The 19,794-nt window shown below is 42.0% G+C and overlaps 1 protein-coding gene across 3 annotated transcripts in view; it reads left to right on the top strand.

The window, feature by feature from the left end:
* unc5cb (unc-5 netrin receptor Cb) overlaps positions 1–19,794 on the top strand; it is a 218,723-nt gene that overhangs the window by 15,727 nt on the left and 183,202 nt on the right. The gene's annotated exons all lie outside the window — the stretch shown is intronic.

The following is a 19,794-nucleotide window of genomic DNA, read 5'->3' as shown; positions in this document are numbered from 1 at the left end:
ATTTTTCTTTATATATATATATATATATATATATATATATATATATATATATATAAAAACATTTATTTATATATTATTCATTTTTATTTATATGAATATATAAATAAATAATTTATATATGTGTATTATTTATATATTTATAATTATATATAAAATAATAAAAACTCATATTATATATATATATATATATATATATATATATATATATATATATATATATATATATATACAGTTTTCACTTATTTTATATATCCATTTCCTTATTTTATGTCTGTAGGAATAACCTTTGGTTTGTGACCAGGGTTTTACATGAAATAATAAAAAAAGTACTTTTTCTTGCTGTAAAATATTTTATTCACTGGAAATATCTAGAGAGATGAAACTATTTTTTTATATATGACCCATTTTTTCAGTGGAGTTCCAGTGTCAGTAACTAAACCGTGAAATACTGTTACCGATGATATAGAATTACTCATTGCATGTTTCGGTCCCACCGCCCACCCGTAGTGTCGCTGCCATAGTTTGTTAATGTGTATGTGCCTGTGCATTCATTATTAACTTGTGACATTTTTAGCTCCGTCTGTCTGCAGGATGCAGTTGGCGGCTTCTCTCTGTCAGTCAGGGGTCATAAACTCTGTGCAATAATGAGCGCTGGCTGATTCTCCGTGCATTAAGCTTCTCTAACACACTCTCGTGGAAAGGCAGGGATTCGCCCGTGACACGGGAAATGTATCGATTCCTGGCCGAGGGGCGCCGGGCGACCCTGCCAGTTTCTGGCTGGCGCTGGACCAGTGAGTTGTTTAAAGGGAACAGCGGTGCGCTCATTCACGAGCCTGAAGTGCCGAACGCTGCCGTTTCAGGGAGTTGTCAGATTTGAATTACAGCCCCTTGAATGCTTTCCTTCAGTAGCTGTTCACATAAATTCTACCCGCTGCACAGTCGCATTTGTGAGGAAAACGCGTCAGTAAATCTCGACATGGTTGTTCTTTCAATAAAGCTGCAAAAGTTCTGCACTTTACTGGTTACATTTTTGTGCTTTATCGTTGTTGTTGTGAGGGAAATGTTTTATTGTACCGCCGTGTTCCAGCGCTGAGCTTCTGCGCCAACAAAAGCAATGATTAGGGCCAGAAAGGAAAAGGAGTAAACAGGAGGATGGATGAGGGAGCCTAGGATAGCAAAACTCTCCGATTTCTTCCTAAACCCAACAAGGCATATTCAGATGCATTAACCGCCGCTATTCTTGACTGGTTTTCTTGCTATTTGTATATGGTAATCAAAACCTCAAAGCTCAAGCGCTTGCACATATACATGTTTCCTTTTTCATCCCCTTTCCTTGTCATGTGCAAATGATTTTGTGTGGAAATCTGATCTCTTTTGTGCTGCGTTTAGGAGGAACGCAAGAAATAGAAGAGACAGGCCGCGTCTGGTTTCAGCTGATTTCTCATTCTGGCAGTTGTTTCCACACTGGTTGAATTTTAGCGACGTAGGCACATGAAATATGGCCATGCATATTTACTTTTTTAGCACTGGACTTGCGTTTTCTCTCGTTTGTTTTCAGTAGTGCCTGACAGGACACAGGATAGCATTTCTGCAATCTCTCAAGAGTGTAAACAGCCTGTGAAAACGAAATGAGTGACATTTGAGAGCCAGTCTGAGACGTTTATCTAAAACGACTCGACATCGCAGAGAGGGTCAACTTTAGACCAAAAACGAGACTGCGTTTCTCGGAGAAAGACCACCGTCATTTCATCTCAAGTGCTTCTGAGGCACTCTGTCCTCCTTCCTTTCGTCTTTCTTCAGGTTCTTGGAGATGTGCATTGACGTACTGCGAGTCTGTGACTGATAGTTTGTGATGGCGCGTTTTAAAAGTGTATTTCAGATCAGTCACAGTCGCTCTTTGTCCCGGTGGTCTCGGGGTTACAGAAAAGTCCCTTGTGTTGTGTAATCTGCAAATGATAAAAAGCATTTTCCCTCCAGCCGCAGTAACTTTATATCATTGAGCTGGCGTGGCGTCCCATGCCTGGATTTTTCCCCCATATTGTTGCGATTATGTGTGCGTGTGGGTTGGAGGTGAAAACAGTAGCCCCATTTTCTTTTCTATTTAGCCAGCTGAATGTGCTGTAAGAGAGGGAAAAAAACGCCGGTTCGAGTTTCTCACCAGATATGGAAGAGATGAAGCAGATAATGATTTGTTAACTAGGGTCTCGCATGGCCTTTCCCAGCCTCCCCAAAGGTTAACATTTCAAACGTTTCACTAGAACAATCCATGTGCATTTGGATCTGAATGGTTTTCAATGCTCATAAAATAATCGTTTTTATGAGAGAACAAAGTCATCAAGGTTTTTAAGTGTGCTCAAAACAAAGAAATGTAGGCCATATGCAGATTTCAGCCACATTGTTTCTTTGTACGGCGCGGCGCTTTTTGATCATTTGTTCGTTTTCTTTCTCTCAGCTGGTCACAAAATCTAAAACCTGCCCAACTCATCTGTGCATTTCTGTGAAGTTGGTAATTTTCCCAAGCTGTATTATGACTCTCGTATGAGTGTTTGCAAGGCAGCGCTGTATTTTTATTCTTTTCTTCCTATTTAACTTAATCTAAGCAACAGTGATGACATCTTTGTGATATATATTAAAATGATTTCTGAAGGATCATGTGACACTGAAGACTGGAGTAATGATGCTGAAAATTCAGCTTTGATCACAGGAATAAATTAGATTTTAAAGTATATTAAAATGGAAAGCCAATATTTTATATTGTAATACTATTTCACAATATTACTGTTTTTTCTGTATTTTTCTTTATCAACTAAATGCAGGCTTGATGAGCATAAGAGACTTCTTTCAAAAACATTAAAAATAGTAATGTTTGCTTACTGAACTCAATGACTTTTCTATTGCAAATCTATTTATATTGCATAGAATTATAAATAATTTTATAAAATTATAGTATTTTTCTCCAATAATTTTTTTATTTTTTATTTTATAGATAATTAGATTGCAATGTTTTCTTATTCATTAACTAGACTGTGGTGTCCCGCCACAGATTCATAATGAACTGGAAATACATTTAAACTTCTCACATAAAAGGTCTTTTTTTCCCGCCATTGCTTTGGCAAAGTATCTGGTAAACGAACTAAAATCCAAAGCACAATATGCCTTCATCCTCTAATCAAATGGCAAAAGGCTACGACTTACCCTAAAAAGTCTGTTCTCGCTGCGCATTTCAAAACGAAATGCCACTTTGATCCAGTGATTTCTGCCAAAATAAAAGCTCAACTTTTTTCCGTCAAAATAAAATTGGGTTTTTCCTCTTGCAATTGTAGAAACTGTACAATATATGGCTATTACTGTTATAGGGATCATAATAATAATAATCTAAAATTATTATTATATTCTAATTGTTTGTCTTCTTAAATCAGCAGTGTGAATGTAATGTAGACTGAGACACTATATCGCAACTAAAAATAAGGTTGAGTCCCCTTAAAAGTTCAGGTACAAGTCAATTCAGCGACTTTTTTAAATTTGTTAATTTCATACGCTGAACAATGTACAAAAATATTATTGCGGAGGGACCGAGGTCCATCCACCACAGTCTTACAAATTCCTGTGGGAAACACTGGATCATATAGTAATATTTCTTATTTTGTGTAATATTTATTATTATTATAGTCAGAATTTTTGGCCAGTTTGTGCTGCCCTACAAGCAAGCACCGCAAACATGGAAAAATGGAATTTTAAATTGCAATGACAATTTTTATCAGAAAATCACAATTAGTTTTCTTTCCCCAAATCATGCAGCCCTTTTTTCTTGCATTCATTTTCCTACTGAATTGGCTTTCTTTCTTACATGCATAGTACTATTAATCTCCGCAGGCAGCACTTTTTTATTATTTTACCCATAATTTAATGGTATTCATTTGCTGCCCTGCAAGCACTTCTAGTTTGCTTATTGTCCTGTTACGCTGTAGATGTTGCACTTTCCCAGACTTCTCTGCTCCGATCAGAATACATTAAGAGGAAGGTTTGGATGTTGCCTCATACATCATTTTGATGGTCATAACCCAAATGGCTTCGCCTACAGTCGTGAGTAGCCCTCGTCAATGGACAGTCTCTTTATTAATTGTATTCGGGCCTTGTTTTGTCCTGTCGAGTCTTTTTTCCCTTCCCCTCACCTCTGAAGATAAATAACTGTTCAGCAGAAGGTTTCAGATGGTAATTGACAGGCAGCACTAAACAAATTCACTTGCCCTCCGCCGGGCCTCAGCCACCCCTCCCATCCTAAGCCCATCTAATCTAACTAATGCCCCCGTTTTTGTGCTGGAAAGTGAATTAAAAACAGCCAACTCAATACCTGATCCATATCAGGCAGCTAGTTGCATGCACATTAGCCATTCGTCTGCAGCCTCTGTAATTGCGTTACGCCACTTGGAGGCTGTAACTATTAGGAACATACAATCTCCCTGCCGTTGTTAATCGTAGCCTCCGCAGCCCTGAAGGCTCCCAGATTAAGGGCCAATCCGGATGGAGCGATGGAGCGCAGGGTGAAAATCTCCCCTGAAGCCACAGGCGGCCGTGGAAAGCATCTTTGTGAGGAGGAGTTCAGTTGTTGGGTTGGTAGATCTTTCCGGGAAGCCGTCCACTAATCAGCATCTTTCTGCTCGCCACCATATTTCATCCCTATTGTGCTCCACGCCCAACAGCGTGGCCTGTTTTTCTCTCTGTCTTTCTCTTTCCTCCCTCCCCTTCGGTTTCTCCAGCCCTTCATGCCTGCTATCTGTCTTCATTCTTACAGCCAAGAATATGCCGGAGACCACACCAGGCTTATAATCTCCTGCTCTCATTTCTCACTGCTGCTTAGAGAAAGACTCTTTCTTTTCTGGGCTTTTTTTCCCCTGTAAGTTTGAAAATAGCTGTGTGACGTCACTAGATCTCGCCAGCCTCTCTGTAAAACAGTTTGTAAGCTTAAAGGTGATTTCTAGTTTCACCAAAACGACATTCCAAAAATGAGTTTTTCTGAACACCTTTGCCTTCAATTGGTTGGAAACTAAAATTATAGATAACTACCAGTGGTTTATTTACAGTGACTCCTGATGCATTTACATTTACACTCTCAGAAGAAAAGGTTCTATATAGAATCTTAATTTTTCATCATGGGATCATTTTATGGATTAAGTTTTAATTATTTAATTTTGTTTTCATTCATTTTTAATTTTAATTAAATTTTATGAATTAAAAAGCTCGTAACATACTTTATCACTAGAAAAAAATATCAAATAGCCTGTTAAACATCAAAGTATCATGCAATCATTTAAGACGTTTCTCCTTTTATAGAACCTTTTTGGCATAAGTAGTTCTTCGAGAACCCTAGAGTTCTATATAGAACCCCACTGAATTTTTATGCATTTATAAGACACTTTTACATTCATGCATTTAGCAGATGCAGACAGGTACAAAAGCAGTTCGTCAAAAAGCCAACAATAGCTTTTTATCCAAAAGCAATTTGCCAAAATCAAGCATTTACACATACAAAAACCCTGTCATGCATTTCTTACACATTGACGTTTTTCATGTTTTCTCTTTGTTTTTGGTGGCTTTGGGCATGTAGACAGAGGAATGCATTTAATGGGGTTAGTGTGTACATACAGCATCGAGCGGGGGGTTGCTGGGATATAGTCACTAGATGGTTGCGTCTCACTTTACATGATGCTCGCTATGCATTCTCCCAACAGATGAGAGATTCTCTGTGAGAAACAGCGTTGTGGCAAAGATCCGGTTACGTGTTACAGGCCTTACAGTTTTACAGAGCCTGCCAAGATGGTTGGTAGTTTAGGGACACGTCCAAGAGCTACAGCAACAATCCCTGTGTTTCACTGTTAGTGTCATGCATTTTTTTCTTATGGAAATTGAACCCTGCCACATTCCCTGTATTTGTTAGGCTAAAAAGTCAGCATTACATGCCATTCACAACCTGTTTTAATTCCTGTAATGGGATGTTTCATTGTTAGCCTCATGCATTTTATCTTTATCTGTTTTTGAGCTTTCAAATGATCATTTTTTAGGCTTTGTGTAACAGGTTAAAACCCTAATGAAATGCCGTACCCATTTTTTTTCCATGTAATGCGATGTGTTAATAAGATATTAAACAACAAACGCATGATTTTATCCATCAGGAAATGATTGGATGGCATAAAGCCATAAAATAAGAGGATTTGGTTGTGTCAGACGAATAGGAGCTGGTCTTAGAGGTGTAGCAACTTGTTATATTTTCATGAAAGATTATAAAGACATATTTTTCTCTTTAGAATAACATGCATTGATGAATCAATCACTACCAGGAATGTTCATTAAGGAAGTAAATGGAGTGTATTTTGAGTTGCTAGGTAATACTGAAAGAGACGTATGGCTCGCTTTGTTGCCGTGTTGGCCGTCATCTGTTCCAGTCTCTTTAATGGAGACCCCTGAGTGAATCCAGAGAGCAGCTCTTTAAAATTTTATAACTCTTAACAGGCTGATTTATAATGATGGGCTGAAGCGTAGTTTCTGCCGCAGCAGAAATTTCTTTGTCGATACGAAGTGCAAAGACAGAGATATCCGAGAACAAAAGAACGGCGCAAAGTAAACCAAACAAGAGTCCCCCGTGACCTCCGTCTCGAACCTCTGACCTCTACAAAGTCACTTAAATCATTATCTCCCCAGCCTCTTTCTTCACAGGTCCCGCAGCTCTACCTGCCAGCTGACGTCCGATGATCAATTACAACAGACAGGGGTATCCGTGTCTGGGAAGCTCCCTGGAGGCGGATTTGTCAGGGATGGGGGGTCATCAGATATGCTTGCGAGGAAGCGTAGGGGTGGTCGGGCATCTCGCGCACAGACAGAAGGTCGTTTTGTCATCGTCCTTGTCTACTTCGCATTACTCACTGGTGGGGCGGGTTAATGATAAACCGATCTGGCCAGAAGAAGCAGTGAGTGAGAGCCGTGCCAACGACCAGAGACAGCCCAGGGTGTCTAGTGCGGTGATTCAGCCAGGCTCTGACAGATAATCCCTTAGCGGGAGAAAAGGGGAGTATCCGTGGGAGAGATCCGCTCAGAACGACATTAATCCTGCTGTTTATTCTGTCGGTGGCCGTGTCCTCTCTGTCAGGTGCGGCGGCCGCGTCCAGGACCCTGTCACCTTCAAAGCCTTGTTTGTTTTCGCCGGAGTGTCTGAAGGATGTTAGTCTCCTGTAATCCTATTCAAAAGTCGCTTCCTGAGCCGCCTCCGTTTCCCAGGATCAGGAATCTTGGAGCGGGGTTACGTGGACGACTAATTAAGCCCATTAACGGCAGCGTTAAATCTGGCTCGTCATAACCAGGGCAAACTTGATCTTATACTGTTTGTTCATGTAAATTCAATGTTTATGTTGATTTAAAAACGTTTTATGTGTCAACTGCCTAACTGCATGTTTTTTCATCAAATATTTTGGCTAATTTATGATTTCAGTGTAAGTTAAGAGTGCTTAATGTGTTAATGCCCTGCAGATTTTCTCCCAAAATTAGCTCAAATAGCTGTTTTAACCCAGCGAATTGGCTATTTTAACCCAGTGAATTGGGTTGTTTTATCCCAGCGAATTGGCTGTTTTAACCCAGTGAATTGGGTTGTTTTATCCCAGCGAATTGGGTTGTTTTAACCCAGAGAATTGGGTTGTTTTAACCCAGTGAATTGGGTTGTTTTAACCCAGCGAATTGGGTTGTTTTAACCCAGCGAATCGGGTTGTTTTAACCCAGTGAATTGGGTTGTTTTAGCTCAGCGAATTGGCTGTTTTAGCTCAGCGAATTGGCTGTTTTAACCCAGCGAATTGGGTTGTTTTAACCCAGCGAATTGGGTTATTTTAACCCAGCGAATCGGGTTGTTTTAACCCAGTGAATTGGGTTGTTTTAGCTCAGTGAATTGGGTTGTTTTAACCCAGCGAATTGGGCTGTTTTAACCCAGTCAATTGGGCTGTTTTAACCCTGCTATTAGGTTGAATCAAATCAAAAATGAAATCGAATCAAAAATGCTGGGTTAAAAACAACCCAAGTTGGGTTAAATAAAACTACCCAGCAGGTTGGGCAAACATTTAACCCAATTGCTGGGTTTGTCCAATTTCAACCCAACTTGGGTTGTTTTTAGCCCAGCATTTTTGATTCGATTAGATAATTCACTATGCTTTAGGAAAGAGATTCCCACACTGTTTTTCAGCCAAACCCCTTTGAGCTCAAGTCAATATTTCAATAATTTAACAACATATTTGCATGTTAACATTTCTCTGATGTTGATTAATGGCCAAATGATGTGCTGATAAACAAACAAAATATTTCATCTTTTTAGTAAGTGTCTGATTTTGTTTTTTTAAATGATTTATTTTAATTTTTAGGATTTAATTACTTTATCAACTCTCAAACCCCAGTTTGAGAAACCCATTTTTTATTTATTCACAAACTACTTTTGCTTGGAATCAAATGCTGCAGTTAATCTCGTAGCTGGCTGGATTGGATCAAGAACAGTCACAAGAGCGGTCACTACTGCAGTCTATTATCACAAGATAAAAGCATGTATGTGTACTTTCCTTACTTAAACCACCCACCTCAGGTCACACACAGCAGGGTCCTGTAGCCATAGAGTCAGGATATCCTGTCAGAACCCATGGGCCGCCCTCTCTAGCATTGATTTACTGATGAGTGACTCTTGGGTAAACAGTTTCATTCCCCTGTCCTAAGCTCTCTCATCTCTTCTAATGTGATGCAGGTGAGTGCCAGAGAGGAAAACTCCTCCGGCGTGATCTAACCCAGTCTCCAGTCCTGTAATTACATCCCCAAATACACCCTAGGCCTGCTCACAGTGGGGCGACGGCGAGTTTAATCACTTGTCCTTTGATTGTGCCATCTAAAAAACATGCCGGGCAGCGCGTTTGATGCAGAACATGCAATGCTTTTTGTTCTTGTAGCCCGCTGTCATATCTTATTCCAGACATCTGTTCAGTCGTGACCCACCGTCTACTTGCACTCTTATGTTTTTGACCAAGGCATGTGAGGGGGTTGTTTTTTAATATTGCAAGAGTTTATTTTACAGATTGTCTTTAAATACCCCATTTAATTTGGGTCTGTTAACGTTAGTGTAGGGCTGCTCAATTATAGAAAAAAACATAATCACGATTATTGAACATGATTATTGGTGGGCTATATAATCAAAGACTTATTTCACAATATGAGTCAGTGAAATTTCACATTTATCAATACTTCAGCAAACAAAACGTCCTCAAAATAATTACAGAAGACAAATAAACAGTAGGCAATTATCATTAATGACAGACTGCAGCAGGTTTAATAGGCTGCTGTCACTTTAAGAGCTAATGCACGGATCCAATATACTGTTACACACACGTTTTCTTTCTCAACTATACGTTTACTGAAGACATAACCCACTGTGGTTACGTGAATACTCTCCAACTTGAAACTTTTGTGTGTACGCGTTTAGCCACATATCTGAAGCCCATTTGCTTATTCACGTTTGGCTCTGAATCGGAGCGCGCACAGAATGATGCCTGGGGAATAGTGTCTTTTGCAGCTTAATGCGCTTTTAATAACAGTGTTTAATATCAAACACGGACAGGAGGGGTTACATTGACCTGGATGGGAGTGAGGTTTGGGGGGTTGAGTGTAATGGACGTAAGCGGTAAGAGCTGTGCATGTAAACCTCACTCCCCTGATCTCAAGAGGCGACTGATGCTGAGGCTGTGGTCTTTAGCCTCCTTGTTAGAGCGCCCGTCTCCCATGCCGGCGGATCCAGGTTTGAGTCCCACTTAGAGCGGGCGGTTCGAACAGGAGGGGTTACACGTGCCGAACCAAAAGACGTGTTCCGCTACACTAATGACTCATGACTCCACACTAATGCCACCTGCATAGGACTAGCTATTACTTAAGTCCCGCACTAACTTCCTGTTTTAATAGGAAATAGGTCATCACAGGAAAGAATATTGAAAGGGAATCATTGCAGAGCATTTTGCTGAAGAACTCCTAGTTCTCCACAGCAGCTGCTTTTGTCTCTGATAACATAATTGGGACTCAGGTACGACCCCCCCCAAACACAAATTGCTTTTCACAGTATGAGGTACAGCGCAGCCTGCAAATGTGCCACGTTGAGAGGAAAAATAAGAATGTGCAGTGTTTTCACATACTTTCTGTTGCCCCCAGAACGAAATAAGAGCATAAACAGTCTGCTTCCCAGCATAGACACACATGCATCTTTTAATGACATTCAGCTTTTTTCCTGCTCTTTGTTTTTGTTGTTTTGTATCATTAGTCTGGTTTCCATTACATATGGCGCTGCCCACAGTCCACTCCGGAGAGATTCGCATGCTATATGCAACCGCAGAAGATGGCCTGTTTGCCAGCTCCAGCTTAGGATGCTCATGATGTCATTTCCTGACTCCTTTTGTGTGTTGTGCTTGTGCCACAATAGAAGTAAGGAGGGTAAATGTCCGGATACAGATGACCTCCCTGAAGGTCAGCGGACTCTTCTCTTCAGAGTAAACGTGGCAAACAAGAGCGCCGTTGACTGGGCCGAGCCGCATGACGCCCTTCCTCCCCTCTGGCCCATTACCTCTCATCGTGTTTATTCTGCTACTCCAAATATTGTTTCATCACTTTGAAGAAAAACAGCAAACAGCCACGAGGGCGTCTTTAAGGCCGGTGTTTAACGTCGTACGCCGTCCAGCCCAGCGGGGTTTGAGGTGCGCTGAATGCGCCTGAATCAGACCTTTGATGCTGACTGCCCCTGACACAAACAATGTGGCCTTTCACAGCCCTCACCCTGTTGTAATTAACTTGCTGAAAACCTTTTCCACCACTTGTTTTTTTAGGCCGCTTTCCACCACTGCTCAAACGGGCCCAGAGGGACACAGAGAGGATCACAAGCAGGAGAGGGAAAGAGAGAGACAGTTCTAGTGAACTTTTCTTATCTTTTGCCCTTTAAAATTACCACAGAAAAAGACACAGCAGCACAAAGCAGTGACTCTTTCCCAGTGTGCTAATGTTAAACCTCTTGATTCTTTCTGTAAGACTTTTGTGGGTGAAACGTCACCGAAAGAGACAAAGAAGAAAAGAGGGAACAAAAAAGAGGCAAGTTAGTGCATCTAGAGTCTTGTCAACTGTCTCTTGAAACTCACTATGTCATAAAATAATTGTGGGAAGACTCACAGTGTATTTATAAACTGCTTCCTGGAAGCAACTGGGAGACAAATGGTGCAACGCTCCAGAGTGCTCTCATAAAAACACAACAGGACTGGGACAGAACCCCTGCCGTCCTCAGAAACGCATAGCAGACACGCTTGCTTTGTTCCAAGTGAGCTACCTAGGCAGCATTTTGAGGTATTTGGCTATTTTTAAAAGCTATGCAGATTAATTAAGATATCTTCTTTTCACCAGACTCTTAGTCGGCAATCACAAAATGTAGAGCTCAGTGAAAAAAGAAATCGGACCTCATACACCCGGTGCAATGCGCCACCAGACGTGACGCAAGTGTTTTTTGCTAGTTTCGGCCCAGTGCAGTTCTCATTTTCACCTCCAGCACCCACATTGTTTAAATAGCAAATGCACTCACGCCCATCTGTTCGCCCATGGGCTTGCTGCTCTGAAAACGAGGTGTGTTCAGGTGCATTGTTGGCGTGTTGCTATTTTGAGGCAACTGAAAATGACTGTGCCATTGACCAACAAAACCTGGTCTAAAGTATGGCGCAAGTCAATGGCGCAGTATTGGGCTGTCAATGGCGCAGTATGGCGCGAGTAAACCCTGAATTCAAGAGGCTAGAGATGCTAGAGACTGTGGTCTTTAGCTCCCATGTTAGAGTGCCTGACTCCTATGCCTTCGGACCCCGCTTAGAGCGGGCGGTTCGAACAGGAGGGGTTACACAAGCACACCTGGCTCTGAGTGGTTTATTGCACGTTACGCCCAAAACACACCCATGACTCATTAAGAGACTAGGTACAACCCTTTTCGAACATGCGCCTAGCACGCCGACCATTTATTCCATTGTTAAAACTAGCAAAAGTGGATTTGGACACGCCCTAAGTGCACCTGTGCCATGCGCTTAGATCGATAAAACAGGGCCCATAGTATTTGTTTGCAACATGCTGGAATCAATCGTGTCTAATTACCTTTGTGTTTTCTGTGAAGACTAGTATTTGTGTGCTAATGTAGAGCATTTCAAATCAGTCATTTGTGCACAATTCAGTGCAAAGAACAACAATACAGTTACCATTCACTCTTGTGGGTCCAGACGCCCACCGGTTTCGTTTTTCTTGTATTTGTGAAGTTTCTTTGCAATTTGGATGCTGCATTAGAATGCTATGTAGGCATTAGACACAAGGCAGTTTACTAGGGTTTAGAACAGAGCTCTTTAAAATCTGTCTTGAGTCCTCATCCACTTGATAAATGCTGCCCTGTGTGGGCTTCTGTTTCCAATTCGGACAAGATAAGGTTCATTAAAGTTATTTAAACTCTGCCATGCATGTCCCCAGACCACAGAATAAGCATTATCGATGTGGTTTCTGTGAATGCTGTGTCTGTGTGTGAGAGTGTGTTCATCAATTTGTGCTTCTGACCCTTGTGCTTTTCTCTGAAACACACTCCAGTGGTCCGTCAGCTGTAATTAGCACCAAGCATTTACCTATTTGCTCTCGGTGTACAGTAACGTTTACTCTGTCTGACACTGTTTAACTCCACTGCCTGTGTGATTTAATGTGCAGTGCTTGTATCAGGTCATCATCTTCGGGGACGACATCATTAGTGTGGACAGTGGTTAGACGTCTGGACCCACGAGGATGGATGGTAACTGTATTGTGAATGTTGGGCTTTGCGCTGAATTTTTTAAAGTACAAGGTGTTGCATGAGCTAAAGCCAAGTTAATGTGTTTTGACACGTATTTAAGGCTTAATTGGGAATTTCATTTTCTGTCACAATGGGGCGGCACTGATGGCCAATTCACACAGAGTCAATCTGTCTTTCTTTTTGAGAATGGATGTCTGAATCTCAGTATAAGACCAACTGAATCACCCTGACTGAATACACTGAGATTTGCATCAGTTGTGCACTGTTGGGATTTAACTTGATTAGTTTGCACTGGTTAAAGGATTAGTTCACTTCAGAATTTAAAATTTCCTGATAATTTACTCACCCCCATGTCATCCAAGATGTTTATGTCTTTCTTTCTTCAGTCGAAAAGAAATGAAGGTTTTTGAGGAAAACGTTCCAGGATTTTTTCCATATAGTGGACTTCAATGGCTACCAATGGTTTGAAGTCCAAATTGCAGCTTCGAAGGGCTCTACACGATCCCAGCCGAGGAATAAGGGTCTTATCTTTCCAATGTGATTATGTTATGCGTTGTGCATTGCAGAGCATTTGTGATTAAAACGTATATAATTTTTTTATTTCTTTTAGAAAATGGATGATCATTTCACTAGATAAGACTCTTATTCCTCATCTGGGATCATATAGAGCTCTTTGAAGCTGCACTGAAACTGACATTTGGACCTTCAACCCGTTGGTAGCTGTTGAAGTTCACTATATGGAGAAAAATTCTGGAAGGTTTTCTCAAAAACCATAATTTCTTTCCAACTGAAGAAAGAAAGACATAAACATCTCGTATGACATGGGGGTGCGTAGATTATCATGAAATTTTAATTCTGAAGTGAACTAATCCTTTAACTTCCTTCAGGCCCAATATAGCTCTCTCTGTCTTTACCTTCAGACCCAACATGACTTAGCAGTGCCACAGTGCCACGTTGATGGATCACAGTCGACGGCTTTCTAATTCTGCTGTCTTTTCATACACCAGTTATGAATGAGTCCTAAGGTAAAGGAAGTTGAGGAGTAGACACAGAATAAAGCTCCTCAGAGCTCCGGTTTTCCTGTGGAGAAGGACATTTGAGAGTGCTGGAGGGAGTGTGATGGCTCTGGGGATGCAATGTCCAATCAAGTCCTCCTGCTGAAGAGATTGGCTTCAGGGATGGAGTGGAAGTAACATGTGCTCTAGGTGGGTCAAGGGCGTTCGGTGACTCTTATGCCTTTCGACCCAAAGCATCATTGCTTGGAGTTAGGCATTATTGCTGAAGTTAATCGAAGCTGATAGGTGCACAACACAATGCGTTTGTGGTTTTTCCTGTCGCTGGTATTTGCACAACACCATGCTTTCGTGTTTTCCGTTTCTGTCACAGTTAAACTGCTTTGAGAAAGGGGCTCTTGAAGCGTGGTGCTTTGAGGCTGCTAAGCTGCTAAAAGTCAAAAAGAAAAGTACAACTGTGAGTACGCCTTATAGCCTCTCATTTCTGCCTCTGATTACACCTTTCACCTCCCTCTTTGAGAGGTTCTGGGAACTTCCCACTCGAAATAGCTGCACTTTTAATAGAAACTGTGATGAACGTAGGGGAGTTTGTAATTTTAGATGTTTTCCCCCTCTTTTCCACGTCGCTAGAAACCTGAGAGGGGACCTGGTGAAAGAGCGAGTGACTGATTTGAAACAGCGAGCGGTTAACCTCCTTCAGTGCCTAATCCAGCTTACTCCCCTCTGGCTGAACCTCTCAGCCTCATCTGCATGCGGAACCTGAGATGGCCGCTCACCTTTTGGAACGCACGCTGTTAAATGATTGAACAGAGCGAGAGGAAATGAGAGCCTACTGTCACCTCCTTACAGTCGCTTCGGACTCCCACTCACTCCTCCCTGTCAGTCAGTCGTGATTGAATCTGTGTCAGCAATCAACCTATTGTCTGTCGAGTTATTCGCCCAGGCTAAATCACACGTCTACCTGCTGTGCTTTCTCTTAGATGGGCCTCACTTGACCGTACGAAGGTCCTCGGTTGATTCATTCCATTGTTCTTCCGTGCCGTGATCTACAGCCTATTGAAAACTCGGAGCAACAATGCAGCTATTCACACGGAGCGTTCAAGGCCACCCAAATCCCATATGGCAGCGGGAGGATGCTGGGAATTTCCTGAATCCTTACCACAAAAATTCGCTCATGTCTTTGGCAGATACTTTTCCAGTGCCGTGTGGTTCTGCTTTCTGTCTTGTGTGGCAGCTCTTCACCAGCTCGTCTCTGATCACAGTAGTTTCGTCAGGTTTGAACCCTCTCCAGTGGCCGCGGCCCCTGCGGTGGTGGTCTTATATTCAAGTCCCTGTGAATAAGGAGGTCTGCTTTGATAACCTGACCTGTTTACCCACCAGTGTCTCCGGGGCAGGGCAGCTTTGATCAGCACCAAATTAACTGACCAGTAAAGGAAATATTCAATGTCTGTGATCCCAGCTGGCTTCTCTCTTCTGCTCCAGGATCTGTTTTTTTTTTTTTTTGCAGTACTTTTCATCTCTAGTAAATGTTTGCTGTGTTGCATCCCTTTTCAGTTAGTTATAGAAAGTTTGCAAAGTTTTTCTTCCCCAGATATATGTATAGAAGCTTGTTTCCACCACTAAATAAAAGAACAAAAAGGTAATTGCATCTTTTTATCTCAAAATTGCGAGTTTTTTTCTCGCAATTGCGAGTTTGCGTCTCACAATTGCGAGTTATAAAGTCAGAATTACTTGATTGAGGGTACGTTTACACTACAACGATATGCTTAAAACAAAGTTTCCCACAGATGGCAATTGACATTATAGACTGAACAAGTAATACGCATGTGCATGATGTCATCCTTTTCACAGATTCACGTTTTTGTGGTTTACATGGAGACTGCTTTCAAAACCTTGCACTTTGAAATCCATTTTCAAAAGCCGCTGTCATGTAAACAAATGGCCAAAACTCATAAAAAGTTTTACGTTTTTAGTTGAAAAAGGTGTCGTGTAAACAGCCCCAGAGTCAGAATTGCTTGATATAAAGTCATAATTGTGTTATAAAGTCAGAATTTCTTGATATAAGATCAAAATTGCGAGATATAAAGTCAGAATTATGAAATACAAAGTTGCAATTCTGACTTTTCTCGCAATTACGAGTTTTTATTTTGCAATTCTGACTTTATAACTCACAATTCTAACATCAGTATTTTTTCCCTTACAATTTGATATTATAACACGCAATTGCAAATTTATGTCACAATTCTGAGAAAAAAGTTAGAATTGCGTGTTATAAATTCAGAATTGTGAGAAATAAAGTCAGAATTGCGTGATATAAACTCGCAATTGTGAGAAAATAAAGTCAGAATTGCGTGATAAGTTGCAATTACCCTTTTTTATTTTTATTTCATGGTGGAAACAAGCTTTTATATATACGTAACCAGAATATGCTAATTATATGGAAATGGAAGCCCCATGCCAATAAGAAAGTTTTTCATTTCTGGTCACTTTCTTTGGCCAAAGAAAAGGAATAATCGGTTCCCACAGACCTCCATAGAAATCATCCTTCATTAAATGCAATTGGATAATGCTTTTATATACCAATTTAACACATGTTTAAAACTATTTTGCAGATTTTCCCCCTTCAGAATCAGCACAGAAAATGCTTAAAGTCAGCAGATTCTGCCTGGTTCAAGTCCATAAGGGACCATAATTTGACCCGTTTGCTACATCTATATTGCTGTGCAGTTAAATGCCTAGTGTGCTTATGTAGACAGTATTTGGAGTTTTTTTTTCTGTGCCACACTTATTGGAAAAGCTGCTCATGCCGTTGTGCCCAGACCATACCTTGGTTTCCACCGCAACACTGGGGCGATGTTAAGCCCTATCAGGACCTCTTCAACAACAGCGCCCTGATTAATAGCCTCTCACCGCCGTGCCATTCATCATCTTTAAAAGGGAGACAGAGAATAAGAAGAGAGAGAAAAAGAGGATAGAGGTAAGAAAAGAGGGTATGAGGGGAAAGTGCTTACTTGAGAGACCTTAAATCATGTCCCCTCTTGCTATATCTTTTTTGCCTTTCTTCCTCCCTGCGCTCTCGATATCACACTCTTCCAGCCGTGGTATAATCATTGCAGGTGTGAATGCGGGGGCAGATGCATTGTTGGCCCGTAGGTGAGCTGGCAGAGGTGAAGATCGCATATGTCCTGTTCCCGGTCACAGCGGGGGAAAGTTAACCGCATCAAGGTCAGCTTTCGGGCACGGATGTATTTGTGAGGTTCAGTTCTCCTGATTTCCTTTTTAATGAATCACGCTCGCACTCTTTCGCAAATTATAGGCAAATCAAGGGGTCAAATCAAGCCATTTTTCTCTGGTTATTGCTCATTTCCGTAGTCGTTATGTGCCGGCCAGCGGACATCAGCAGTGGGAGACCACGGTGATTATGGCACCTACATCTTTTTAAGGAGTGCAGATAAGAATGAGGAATGAGCTCTCAGGTGCTTTAGACTCCGGCTACCACATAGATAACGCTACAAAATGAAGGCTCCATTACCAGTGCCGTATTTCAGCACAACCGACCGTTATGCTGCCACAGCCCATCTCTCGAATCATGAATGGGGAAGATAGTCCAGAACACAGGCACAAGTGTGTCCATATTGCACTGCATGTCACTGGCAATGGCTTTGGCTCTCGCTTTGGGTTGCCACTGTGAAAATATTGGCCGAACTCTTTCGGCCCAGTGTGCGCTCTGGCGTGCCATCACAAATGTGCCCATCCTGTCCCGTTTTCTTGGCCCGAGGCCGGGTAGGGGCAGCCTGCTAACCTCCGGGGCAGATGGGCCCAATTCATCACACTGGTTGGGTCTGGAGAGGCCCCTTACTCAGGCCTGTTGTTGACTTTATTGTGATAGTTATTAAATAAACCCTGATGATGGGGGAGTGATAAGAATGCTTTCAACCCACACCGCAGGGAGGTGCATTCCAGACGGAAAACTGGCCACTCAGGAAGAGAAGGGGAGAGAGAGATCCCCGTTACCCGTAAGACGGATGACTTGCCCCAGGCCTGGTCTGAATGGTGGAACGCCCCCTGCGGTGTGGCAGCGAAACATCCAGCCTACAGCACACACAGGCTTTCATTTGCTCAGCGGGAGAGGGGTTAGCTGGGGCCAGCGGGGGCAGACTCTTCACTCACAGTATTAAACGACAGCCAACAGTTGGCATGAGAAAATCAGCTCAGGCCTCCCTGCTGCCAAGCAGCGTTGCGGTGGATTCTGTTGCCCTGGGGCCCGCCTGCACCCCAGCTGCTAGAGGAAGGAGCAGGATCGAACGGAGGCCCCGGGGCCACATGAAAGAGTCCTTCAAAGACTCTTCTCTCAGAACAATAGAGGGCAGGCTGCCCTTTCTTTACGTTCCTTCATGCTTTTTATTGGTCTTTGGAGTTTTTTTTTTTTCCATCAGGCCTGGTGTTTGGAGGCATTTCCTGTCAGCAGTGCCCGCTCTACCGTTGTGTGTGTTTATTTGCAGAGTTTATCTCCTCTTGTGAGTGCCAAGTCCAAAGAAGCAGAGCTGCAGGCGTGTGCTGTGTTGTGAGATGGAGACAGCTGGAGGGTAAATTTGAGATTCCCAGGTGAACCCAAATTTATATGGAAGTGAATTTCCCGTGTAGTCATTCATTACCAATACAACAAATAAACGTGAATGTGATCTAGCCTCCACGCTCAGATTTTCGGCTTTGTAATTGTCTTCTCAATTAACACTGAGGTGGGAATTGAAGGGACAAAGCTGTCTCTCTTCATCAATTCATCTGTGTGATTATTAGATCCTGAAATAAAATCGAAGACAACAAAGGTTGCTCCTTCGATGAGATGAAAGTGTTAGTTCACCCAAAAAATGGAAATTCTGCCATCATTTATCCACCTTCATGTCGTTCCAAACCCGTAAGACTTTCGTTCATCTTCAGAACACAAATGAAGACATTTTTAATTAAATCGGAGCGATTTCTGTCCCTCCACTGACAGCTACGCAACTACCAGCTTCAAAATGTTCATAAATAGATCGTAAAACAAATTCATATGAACTGTTCAGTTTAGTCAAAATTTTATTCAGCAAACATAAACAGAAGCTCAACCAAACCTGCTTGATCTGCGAGAACAAACCTCTTGAGGAAGCTCAAACGTGCTGCGTAACACGAGAATGAACCTCATTGGTTCTTGCAGAAGCTCAAACGTGCTGCGTAACACCAGAATGAACCTCATTGGTTCTTGCTGAAGCTCAAACGTACTGCGTAACACCAGAATGAACCTCATTGGTTCTTGCAGAAGCTCAAACGTGCTGCGTAACACCAGAATGAACCTCATTGGTTCTTGCTGATCTCAAACGTGATGCGTAACACGAGAATGACCCTCATTGGTTCTTGATGAAGCTCAAACGTGCTGCGTAACACCAGAATGAACCTCATTGGTTCTTGTTGAAGCTCAAACGTGCTGCGTAACACGAGAATGAACCTCATTGGTTCTTGCTGAAGCTCAAACGTGCTGCGTAACACCAGAATGAACCTCATTGGTTCTTGCTGAAGCTCAAACGTGCTGCGTAACACCAGAATGAACCTCATTGGTTCTTGCTGAAGCTCAAACGTGATGCGTAACACCAGAATGAACCTCATTGGTTCTTGCAGAAGCTCAAACGTGCTGCGTAACACCAGAATGAACCTCATTGGTTCTTGCTGATCTCAAACGTGCTGCGTAACACCAGAATGAACCTCATTGGTTCTTGCTGATCTCAAACGTGCTGCGTAACACCAGAATGAACCTCATTGGTTCTTGATGAAGCTCAAACGTGCTGCGTAACACCAGAATGAACCTCATTGGTCCTTGATGAAGCTCAAACGTGCTGCGTAACATGAGAATGAACCTCATTGGTTCTTGCTGAAGCTCAAACGTGCTGCGTAACACCAGAATGA

The sequence above is a fragment of the Megalobrama amblycephala genome, linkage group LG2, assembly GCF_018812025.1.
Source record: "Megalobrama amblycephala isolate DHTTF-2021 linkage group LG2, ASM1881202v1, whole genome shotgun sequence".
NCBI lineage: Eukaryota > Metazoa > Chordata > Actinopteri > Cypriniformes > Xenocyprididae > Megalobrama > Megalobrama amblycephala.
Note: the sequence above shows the minus strand (reverse complement) of the source record. Positions and strands in the feature narration are given on the sequence as shown.